The following is a 10096-nucleotide window of genomic DNA, read 5'->3' on the forward strand; positions in this document are numbered from 1 at the left end:
ATGAGCAAAACCATACCTATCTGGAGGTTGAGTGACTTTACTAAACCGTTGAGGTTCAATGTCCATTGGATTAGGTGGGGAATTGATGGCAGGAAGGGGCGTTGCTGGGCGTGGACGACATTATTGGTACACAAAGCCTGGCTTAAAGTGTTCAACAACATGGGACACATCATCAAAATTGGGAAGCATGGTAAGATCATATTGCAAAAGAAGGTGAGACTAAAAGAAATATTGATTCTCAAAGAAAATCACATTTCGAGATACACGAAGTTTGTTAACAGTAGCATCATAACATACAAAACCTTTTTGAGCATTACTATACCCCATAAAAGCATATCGTGTAGATTAAGTAGTAAGTTTGTGACGTTCAGTGGGTGGGAGAAAAAGTCATACTGCAAGGTCTACATAGGTAAGAGATTAATCAAGTAGACAATAGTAGACAAGGCTTCAACCTAAAATTTAAATGGAATAGAGGATTCAATTAACAAAGTATGAACAACATCCAAGAGATGTAGATTCTTGTGCTTAATCACCCTATTTTGTTGTGGGGTGTAGGGGAAAGAGTGTTGAGAAAGGATCCCTTTCTGTTGTAAGTAGTTCTGAAAATTGTGAGACATATACTCATCCCTTGAATCTGAATGCAAGAACTTAATGCAAGGTGAAATTGTGTTTCAATTAAAGCAGCAAAGGTTTGAAACACAAAAAATACATCTACCTTAGATCGAAGAAAGTAGACCCAGGTGAAACGACCATAATCGTCAATGAAAGTTACAAAATACTTGTATTGAGCATGTGAAATAACTGGACTAACACCCCAAACATCAGAATGAATGATCTTAAAGCATTTTGTAGCACGAATGCCATGCATAGGAAAAGCTAAGGTCTTGTTTTTGCCAAGTTTACAACTAGCATAATTGAGACACAAACTAAGAGATTAAAACTAATCTTTATTCCTCAAATGACCATGTTTCATTAGATGTGTCAATACTACAAAATTTGGATGACCTAATCTTTTATGCCATACCTCACTTTTATTTGCTACTGTAGTACAAGCCAAAGACATTAAACTAAGAATAGAAAAATATAGAGAAAATAAACATCCCACTTTAGGTCCCTTCGTGATCACTATCTTAGACACCTGATCCTGCACAATACAATCACCACGAGAAAAATGAACATCATAGTTAGTATCCACCAATTGGCCGACATAAATCAAGTTTGTAAACAACCCTGGTGACACAAAAACATCTTTGAAACCATGGCCAAGAGTGCCAACAACATCAATAGGAAGCGTACTTCCATTGGCAATCTGAATGTGTTGACCTTCATACTTGCGAATACCATGTAACATATTTGCGATGCTAATCATATGATATAAGGCTCCTGAATCCACAAACCAAGAAGGTGTAAGTTGGAAACTCTTACCTTGAAGTCCAAAAGCAGAGAAAGCTGACATAATCATTTGTTGCACCATCTTGGGTGTGAGTCTAGGCTGAATAATGCCAGCTAGTCCAATTGAAGTGGATGCAACATTCCGTGAAAGATTTGAAACCACTAGTGGGATCTGAACATTCGTGTGAAATGCCTATGCTTGTTTGTTTTTGGGTCGTATTAGGCATTCCTTAATGATATGGTCATCTTTTCTACAATAGTTATAGAATCTATTACTGCAATTCCGTGCAATATGCCCATATTTCTTGCAGTTGTAGCTTTGAATTTTTGTATGGTTTTTTCCTCTTCCCTAAGTGGCATAGGCAATGTTAACTGCCTCGGAATGAATCCTAACTTGAGTCATTCCAAGTTGAGTGGACAACCGTTGTTCCTCTCTTAACAATTCACCAAGACAGACATCCAATGAGAGGATGAGATCATAGTTTAGCAAACCCGCCCGTGTAGTCTCAAATTCTGATCTCAACTTCATCAAAATTTGATCTCTCTAACTCTTAGCAGGAACATCTTGAAGTGCACTTAAGGTTGTTTGAGGAACCTTGGTATGAACAATGCTCGAATACTCGAAATCCACCATAAAATTGTTAAATGGATAGATTTCCTTGGTTGTAGTTAGCGATCTCAAATTCCAACTGGAACCTTCAAGCATTGTTATCTTGATTGTAGATACGCCTCAGATACTCCCATATCTTTTTAGCAGTGGTGAAGCAACGAAGGTTATTCATCATGTGAAGCTTAATAGATCCCAATAGCTAAGAAACAATTCTTGCGTCCTTGTTATCCCATTAAGCAAGATCTATTTTTCCAGCAAGAGCTTTACTCTTGCCATCTATATGGCTCTATAACTCTTTTCCTTTCACAAACATCCTAAGTTGGAACTCCCATGCCAAGTAATTTTTTCCATTAAAACACATAATAGTGTTTTCTCATGACATCATGCAAAATTATTGACTTTTAATGGACAAAAACTTCATAAACAAATTCAGGCAACCCACAACACACTAAATTACCCTCTGTAGATCAAAAGGAAACCCAAAAAACTTGCACCATGTTAACCAAAAAAATGATGAACTCACTAGATATCAAGAGGCCTTGATAAAACCCGTAGCTAATACCTTCAACGTTCAGACATAAAACTCCCAAGAACCTCCATAAATCCTCTAAGAGAACAAACCACCACAAAATTGACTAAAAAACCAAACAGCCCAAAGGGCTAAACCAAAAGATTATGAGAGATTGAGACAATAAAGAGTTTTGGTTCAAAAAGTGGCTCTGATACCATGTCAATTTGTCTGAATGACCTTCACATCTTTAGACCTTTTGTATATATAGGAACTATACAATAAGATTTCACAATGTTTCTGTTAATTACAATAGAGATTTTCTCCCAATCCCCTAGTTGTACACGCTACACCTATATGGAAAACCCAACTGTACAAAATAAAGATAATAAAGACCTACCACATATAGAAAACAATATGGCTTAATGACCTACTGTTAGCCTCTATGGGCTTGGGCTCAAGCTGCGGCAAACCTAAGTTAGGTTGTCGCACATCCTATTAACAATAAGTAAGTCAACAAGGTCTTTACTTCGAGAGTTTCTTTTTAAGATTTACTAGCATTCAGGAGTATTTGGTGTTTGTGAGAAGATTGTTTACTTGGAAAGTTAGCATGCCCTTGTACATTATTTAATTCTAAGATAAAGATTTGATTTGACAACATATGAGCTTACACTAGTTTCAAATTATCAATAGTTAGAGAAATGTAAAACTCAAACTAGTTTGACCTTGTCAGGAATCAGAGAGATACAACTTAAAATATCATTCTGAGGAAAAAATGGATATCTCTTTATCTAGCTACTTTTAGCTATTCTACTCAAATAAAAAAAAAAGAGTAAAAAGACAATGGTTAATATTAATTAATTAGACAAGAACATTGTGGTAGAGCAGAAATGTGAGCAACACTTAATTTTGTGGCCTTTTTCAACAATACAAGCTTTGACTTTCTATCTTTTGTTCATGCTCTTTTGCAGGTAGTGGAAGAATCTATTTAGAGCATCAACCTATTTCATGGAGGGGTTGGTGACAAGCAGGATGGAAAATACAGTGAAAGAATGAAGATGAGTCTTAGTGTTGCCATTTCATTGATTGGAGATTCCAAAGTATGTATTAACCTCCATACCATCTATGATTTTATCTTGTTGTGTAAATTCTTTTGAAATATTTCATTTTTCCCATATAGTTTTTGTGGTATGATTCTTGGAATTTTTGTAAGGTTGATTACATGGATAAGCCAAGTACAGATTAGATCCAACTTCAAGAGAAAACTTATGGAATGTTGTCAAACATGCAAAGCAGGGTTGAGCTGAGCAATAATTCTAACAAGTACTCTCTCTTTTTCTTCCTCATTATATTTGGACTTGCATCAATAAGGAGTACACCCTAGTTGTATATGGTCCTATCCTTATATTTAGTTCTACTCTTGGTCCTTATTATTGACAGATTTTTAGGAGTTGAAGATTTGAATTAGCTTAGAAGTCAAACTTTGTATTTTAGGAGATGTAAATTAGTTTCTCGATTTCTTAGGATTTCTATAGGATTCCTTTTTTTGCCCTTCTTTACCAAATGTACACATATATATACACTTTTTCTAAGCAATATAGATATACTTTTTCTTTGCAATTCTTTTCATGGTATTAGAGTTTGCCAACTAGAGCTCATTGTTTCTTTTTAGAGACGTTTGCACCTATTTTATTCTCAACATTTGGTTGGAGATTTTTTTTATGGTTTCAACATCAATGTATTAAGATCTTAGTATTTGATTGAGATTTTTCTCTCTTTCTTTGCTTTCATATTCTTTATCCTCATGTTTTTTTTTCTCTAAAAAATGTTGGAAGAATCTAGGATGACATCTTTTGAGGTTTCTTCAAACTCAAATAGATTGAATGGAGGCCTTGACAACCCTACACTTTAGATCACTATAGAGAAATTGAATGGAAAAAATTTTCTGGAGTTGTCTCATTCCATAAAGCTATTTCTGAGGAGTAACAAGAAGATGGGCTACATTTTGGGAACGATTAAGGCTCCCAAGACTACTGTTCTCTCTTTGAATCATGGGACTCTGAGAACTACATGATCATGTCTTGGCTTCTTAATTCTATGCAACTTGCCATTCTTATTTTTGTCTATAGCCAAGGACATCTGAGATGCTGTGGTGAAGACTTATTCGAAGAAGAGGAATGCTACTCGGATATTTGAACTAAAGTGTGCAATTCATGAGACCAAACAATGAGATCTAAATGTTCTTTCATACTTCAATAAATTGAAAATTCTGTAGGAAGAATTGGTTGTTCACTAATATTGGGAGATCGAATCACCAAGAGATACTGCAAAGCTTGTAGAGATTCTTAAATGAGAAATAATCTTTGAATTTTTGGCTGGATTAAGACCTAAGTATGATGAGGTATGTAGCAAGTTGCTGGGCAAGGATGCAGTTCCAGATTTGTACGAGGTTTTCTCCTCAATACGAGATGAAGAAAGCAAGCGGGCTGTGATGTTAGGATCCAATAATGAACCAGATCAATAGACACTCAAAGTTTCTTGTGAAAATACTACAGGAAACAAGAAGAATGATCGCTAGTGTGACTTTTGCAATAGAAATAATCATACTAGAGAAACATGCCAGAGAATGTATTATCGCCTCACATGGATAAGAAAAACTAGAAGAGAAAAAACTAGTTCAAGACGGGGAAAGGATTCTATACTGACTCAACTGGTGCTCAATCTTCCAAACCTGCTATAGCTAACACTGAAAGCTCACCCTTCACAAAAGATCAATTAGAGTTTCTCTATAAATTGTTGGGAAAAACTGAGGTTACCTCATCAACCTCGTGTGTCTTTGCATAATCAGGTATAATTGAACCTATCATGTACATGAAATTAGTCCTAAAGAATGTTCCTTGGATTGTTGACTCTGTAGTAAGTGATCATATGACTCAAGAGTCAAAACTCTTTAACTCATATATCCCTTGCTCTGGAAAATAAAAGGTTCTTATGGAAAAATGCTCAAATATACCAATGCATGGAAAATGGAGTATAGCCATTAATAAAGACATTACTCTTGACTTTATTTTGCATGTTCCTGAGATGTCAACAAATTTGTTGTCCATCAGTAAGCTTATGAAGTCTCAAAACTATTCAGTAACATTTTTCTCAAATCAGTGTGTTTTTCAAGATCTTGCTACAGGGAAGACGATTGGCAATACTAAGGAAAGAGAGGGTCTATACTACCTAAATCCACAAGACTAGGAGAACAAAGTATACCAAGTGAAAGGAAGTCCAGCCAGAGAACATGAGATTAAGTTGTAGCATGAAATATTAGAACATTTAAATTTTGCTTCTTTAAGAATAATGTACCCTAATTTATTTAAGGGTTTTGATTTGTCTTTTTTTTTTTTTAGTATGAAATTTGTGAACTTGCAAATAGTCATTGTGTTCCATACCCATTGAGAAATAATAGATATGATTTTCCATTTTCTCCTATTCACACGGATATATGGGGTCCTTCTAGGGTTATGGGTATGTCCAGGACAAGGTGGTTTATTGGTTTCATTGATTATTACACTAGAGTGACCTTGATTTATTTGATGAGAGAAAAATCTGATGCTATAGGGATTTTCCATAAATTTTACAAGATGATTAGTGTCCAGTTTGATGCTAAAGTTAAGGTTGTTAGATCCGATAATGGAGAAGAATATTTTACTAGATCTCTCAACATGTTTCTAATGGATAATGGAATTATTCATGAGGCATCATGCTCAAATACACCCGAGCAGAATGTCATTGATAAGCATAAGAATAGACATCTTTTGGAGATTGCTTGATCACTTCTCTTTGCTAGGAATGTCCCAAAGATTCATTGGGTTGATGATGTTTTAGCATCAACTTACTTAATAAATTAGATGCCTTCCTGAATACTTGCTAACAAGGCACCTCTTGAATCACTTAAAGGGTTCATTCCTATAGAATATTTTCTAAGCTCCATACTATCGAAAGTCTTTGGGTCAATTGCATTTGTTCACATTCCAGCTAGGAGTTGTTCAAAACTATAATCGAGACCCTTAAAGTGTTTATTTGTGGGCTATTCACCTCATCTAAAGGGTTATATTTGCTACCATCCTCCAACTCAAAAAAAGGATGTTTCCTAAATGTTACCTTTTTTGAAACACAAGGTTATTTTACTGGTCCTAATCTTCAGGAGGAGAACAGAAGTGGTGAAGACTAGCCATAAGATACTTTTCCACTCCTAAAGTGGGAATAAATAATAAGTGTTGACACACAAAGTGAAGCTTCAGGTCAAGGGGAGAATGTAGAGAAGATAGAAACCTCTCTTGTACTCCCAGCCACTAAAAATGAACCCAAACAGGTTCCTTTGAAGGTCTTAGATCAGTTTCAGATTCAAGAACCAATAGCTTCTACACACTCAGATCAAGAAACTCTACAAGCCTACCGAGGCTAACAACCTCACCCTCAAAAGGAAATAAATAGTAATCTTAAAAGTTCATCTTTTCGGCTTCTCATTGGATCTTTCTCATTGATGCTTTTGATAAAGATGCCAAACTTTTATTTTAATTTTCAAAATACCTTTACCAAATATGCCACAAAATTAGGAAAATAGAATTCAGGGTAGACTTGGGGTGTCAACTCTATTCTATCCATAAGGATCAATGTTTTTAAGGACTATTGACTATTACTTTGGATTTAAGTTGTTGAGAATTTTTTGGAACACTCTTGCTATCTCTGATCCTTGCTTATTCGCCTTTCTTTACCTCTGCCTTGTTGAAATCCACAGACTTGAAATTTGTTAAAATCCTCATTTTAAAGTTTATCAAGAATCTTGAATAGTTTTGAAAAGACTTGATTTTTTGTCTTCTACTGCCATTCTTATCACATTCCTACCATTCACATATTTTCTATCATTCACATCATATCCTACAACTTTACACTTTTTATTTTTTTTAATACCCATTGGATATATACAAAAGTTTATAAATATATTTATCTAGATTGACCCATAGGTTCTCCATATAGGATGAAATCTAGGTCTATATATGAATCATCTTATAAGACCGTATCTTCATTTTTTTCATTGTCTTGGTTATCACCAAATTGTTTGAGGGTTTGAATAAGACCTTAACGATATTGTTCTAAATCTGTAGCAATTGCTATAAAAGCTTGACATTTGATTTTCAGAGTTAGGAATTCTGTTTGAGTTGGCCATTGAGAGGAACTTGTTGAATCTTTTGAATTTTATGATCCTGGTCTTGAAATTATCTGCAATATCTTTTTTTGACACATGAACTCTTGATTGGATTTATCCCACCACTTGATGTTGAATTCTCTGGAGAGAGAAAGTGAAAAATGAAGAAGTTGCTCTTATTTCTTGATGATATTCCAACTAAGAATCCATGGAATTCTTAATCTGGAATAGAATGTCAGGAGTCTCGATTGAGTAATAGATTGAGTAGAAGTCTTACTCTTGTAGAAGTTGAATTTTTCTAGAATCTCAGGAAGAAATATTGACTCAAGCAAATCAAAGAAAGTCCACCATTTTTTAAACCAAGTAGGAAATTTGGCATTACAACCTCTTGAAAATTGAATAAACCATGAATGTTGATAGCTTTGCAAATAATACATGTTGTACTAATGATTACTACTCAAAAAGTGCTATTTGATAGCTTGTAATTAATCCTTTTAAGCACTTTTGAGTAGTAGTTATTGCCTTTTAACCCAATTAACATGTTAAGGACCCTTGCAATCAATTCTAATCAAATTGTGTTAAGTTTTGGTTTTTTGATAGCTTTTTGATCACCAAAGCAATATGAGATTGAGGAGAGTTAATTGGAATCCTTGGCAAAGCAATGGAAAGAGCAGAAGCATGAAGAACCAAAGCTTTGAAGTCCTTTGCCATAAGAAATCCGGAATGCAAGGAGGGGAAGCAAAGAGAAATCTGCCATGAAGCATTCTTGATGACAGTTATGTCAGACGCTTTTGGAGCACTTTCCGAAGTCCAATTTATGCATTCTATATGTCATTTTAAAGCTTAGGAATTCAACAATCCAATGCTTCAAATGGTACGCGATTTGGAGCTGAAATGAGGAAGTTACAGCCTTTGGAAGACAACTGCATCAAGCTGAAGGAAGAATTTTGCTCGGCTACGAAATCACCCCTTTTGTTGCGAAATGATTTCGCAGCCATTTTGCACAGTGCTGTGGAATTTCTCTTGAAGTTTCTCGATATTTGTGACCGACTCTTTTAGATCTTTTCTTTAGATATTTTTGTCTAAATTTCCATTTTCTCCTTGTAACCCACCAATTATAGGATTCCTTAGTTATTAAGTTTGGAAAAGGGGTGAATAACCTCAGATATTTTGTTTTGTAATTTTCTTTATATATAGCTCTCGGGAGCTTGTTCTCAAGGACGCATCCTTTGTACAAATTAGTAAGGAAGTAAAATACAGAGCACTTGCTCTGTTTTTTCATATATATATTCTTGTTTTCTCGTTAGTTTTCTTTCTAGCCAATCAAACTTTGAGGATTTTTCCTCAAAGGATGAGAGGCTAGGCTCTTCGTCTCTTGGAGCTAAGGTAACCGGGTAAGTTTCCACATGCATAAATTGGAAGTTTTGTTGTTTTAGTTTTTAATGAAGAGAAAGTGTGACCCGTTAATGGTTTTTATCTTTTTAGTTAACTTAAAACGCCTTTAAATCACCTGGGCCAACACTTGGTAAGGCAAGTGATCTCCGTCCATGGAGATGCACTAGTTTACCCCTTGCGAGCCTCTGGGAGGTGACTTGAAGGTAGGATTTTCTAGAATAGCCAACACTTGGTAAGCTTTTGGACTCCAAGGAGACATCCATTAGTTATCTCTTGCGAGCTTTTGACGGGTAATCCAAGGTTAAAGATCACCTTGAATGGCAAGTGCTAGGTGAGAGACATGAGCCATTGCAAGATGCATCAGTGAGAGGGATTTAGTGTTTGAACCCATTAATGGGAAGCATCTGTACAACACCGGTTGGAGAAGGAACTATATGTTAATTCTCTAATGCGAGAAAAAGAAACAAGTGACCGAAACTCTCCTTTTTGTATGATGAACCTGAGCCTAGTGATCTGAAACTCCAAGAAACACTCTTCTTTGTAAGTAAAATCAGTTACTATTTTTGGTTAGTTTAAAACCGAACCTTTTTCATTCAAACATCTTTATGTTTTCTTTTAAAGCTAACCTTGAAATGAAAAGGCACCAATTCAGCTTTGAATTAATATCATTTGTGAAGTGAAAGCCCATCCCAGTGAACGATCCTAGAGCCACTATGCTATAGTAGCTTTGTCTTTGCTACCCTAGTATATGGTGTAATAGGTTATAAATTTTGTTGATTACTCCCTCAATCAAGGAGCACCAGCTGGACACGAATCAGCTGAGACACCAATTGGGCATGAATCAACTAAGCATCCATATGGTCTATGTAGTTGTAGCTCATGGGATGGAAAGGTTGACTAAACGCTTGGCAAGTGAAAGGTTTTAGAGAATGCAATTCTTTGAGGATTGTTTTTATCAATGTTGTGAGTAATCTTAATTGAATCAGTATCAACC

This window comes from Vitis riparia, chromosome 7 (genome assembly GCF_004353265.1).
Source record: "Vitis riparia cultivar Riparia Gloire de Montpellier isolate 1030 chromosome 7, EGFV_Vit.rip_1.0, whole genome shotgun sequence".
NCBI classification, from domain to species: Eukaryota; Viridiplantae; Streptophyta; class Magnoliopsida; order Vitales; family Vitaceae; genus Vitis; species Vitis riparia.